General features: G+C 41.3%; 1 pseudogene; it reads right to left on the minus strand.

Moving 5' to 3' along the window:
• Positions 1–265: 265 nt before the first annotated feature.
• LOC136404269 (nucleolar and spindle-associated protein 1 pseudogene) lies at positions 266–2064 on the minus strand (annotated as a pseudogene).
• Between the last annotated feature and the right edge of the window lie 242 nt (positions 2065–2306).

A 2306-nucleotide genomic window follows, 5' to 3' on the forward strand; every position in this document is an offset into this window, starting at 1 on the left:
TAGACCAAGAATTTATTGGATAGAAAAATAAAGACTCTATAGGCTGGGTCTTATTAGAAAACTGAGTTGTACTGGGACTTAGGTTAAAACCACTTAGACGAATTTATAAGCTTTAAGGTAGTCATATCTTTCCAGAGATTGTAGCATGTGAAGAACCCACCAGCACTACATATTATGAACAAGGTTAAGAGCATAAAAAGGTCTTTTGACTAGAGGGGAAAGGACTATAGAAATATGTACAAAAAGAATTCAGATAAAGAAATACTTACAGGATGTGAAACTGGTAATCTGCAGCCATAATGAGGCCCCTCTGAGTTCCCCAAACCTTTGCTTTTTTCTCTCCTTCCGTTCTTGCTCATGCTTCTTCCCTTGCTCCTCCCTGGTCTGGAAACGAAGTTGCTCATAAGTTTTCTTGTGGAAGCCAACTTTGTTTACATGGTCATTTAGACATTTATTTTCTTTAGATTGTCCCTATGGTTTCAAGTTTTCCTTTGTGTGGCTCATAGGTGAGGGGACTAGACAAACTTGCTTTGAGATCACTTTTTTTTCTTTTTTTATTAATTTTAATGAGGTGACATAGATCAATTAGGGTACATAAGTTCAGAGAAAACATCTCCAGGTTATTTTGACATTTGATTATGTTACCCATCACTCAAAGTCAAATTGTCTTCTGTCACCTTCTATCTGGTTTTCTTTATGCCCCTCCCTTCCCTCCACCCCTCCCTCTCCTTCCTCTGCCCCCCGCCCCCCCCCCGTAACCACCACACTCTTGTCCATGTCCCTGAGTCTCATTTTTATGTCCCACCTATGTATGGAATCATATAGATCTTAATTTTTTTCTGATTTAATTATTTTGCTCAGTATAATGTTATCAAGGTCCATCCATGTTGTTGTAAATGATCCACTGTCATCATTTCTTATGGCTGAGTAGTATTCCTTAGTATATATGTACCACATCTTCTTTATCCAGTCATCAATTGAAGGGCTCTTTGGTTGTTTCCATGTCTTGGCCACTAAACACTGGTTTTCTGTTGGAGACCGGAGTCTGTGCTGCTTCCATTGTCAACGTGAATGGGGTAGTAACTGTAGCAGAATTTCCCTTTGTTGTCTTTGTTTGTTTCAGCCATAGCCTGGTCTTTTGGGGTATTCCCAGATATGTTCTCAGATATGGTGGAGATATTCTGGCCAGAGTTTTGGTCAGTGAACGCATGTATTTGTTATCTCTGGTAGTGGTTGAAAACCTGACATTCATTTTAGTTCCTGAGAGAGTGGAGTGCTTGACCGACCCGTTCACACACGAGGTGCTCTGATCCACAGTGCCCTGGGCCCAGATTTGCAAGTGTCCCTGGCTTGCAGGAGTACAAGCCATAGAGAATTGTCCTTGGAGACCAGTTGGAGTTGCCACCACTTCCTTACTGACAGATTGCTTCTTTAGTTCATTAAATAAATTGTGTTGATTAACATGTTTCTTTTTACTCATAACATATTGATCAGTGGACTCCATTTCCTTAAAACGGGCCTCACGAAGCTTCTTAAAGTTTGGAGTAGTGCTTGCAATTTTTATTTTTTCCAGATTTGGAAACCCACCTGTGTAGACAGACTTCTTTTTTCTGACAGTACCTTTGAATCTTCATTGATTCTCTCTTTGATTCTCATCTGGTGGAGGAGCTCCTGCTGCAGTTCTGAGAGCCTGGTTTTCCTGTTTTTCTTGATTCTGGAACTCAGTGGGATCACTTGTTTTTATCTCTGAATGATCCTGCTGGAAGTCAGGATTCCTGCAGACAGTCTGTGCCTTCTCCTTGTTTTAGTGACTCAGCCAGCTGGTTCCCTCTCAACTACTTCCTGGTTGCTAATCTCTATCTCAGTCTCATCATAAGAGGATACAGAAGTCTGACTTTCATCCTGATTTCCATTTTCTTTTCTTGCTTCCTGTTTCAGGTGGGTTTTCCAGGCTTTTAGCAACTTGTCTGCCCTCAGGCCAGCTCGGAGGCCCAGACTCTTGGCCAGGTTCAGCAGGTCACTGTGCTTGAAGGAGTTCAGCTCCTCCACTGAGGGGACGGTCATCGTGACCCACAGTCCAGAAAACCATGCTGAGGATCTTCCAAGCTCCACTGCGCCTTTCAAAACTCTGGCACCATCTCTAAAACTTTTTAATAAGTTTCTTTCACAACTGATCTGCTACTATTTGGTTTTCTTCCTTTACCTCCTCAATTTTTGTGTTTTAAAACAGAACATAAGACAAAAGTGCTTAACACAAGGTGATAAATTGCTGAAGATGGAATATCATGCATGTCAGGAAAGATAAA

Source organism: Saccopteryx leptura, chromosome 4, assembly GCF_036850995.1.
Source record: "Saccopteryx leptura isolate mSacLep1 chromosome 4, mSacLep1_pri_phased_curated, whole genome shotgun sequence".
NCBI lineage: Eukaryota > Metazoa > Chordata > Mammalia > Chiroptera > Emballonuridae > Saccopteryx > Saccopteryx leptura.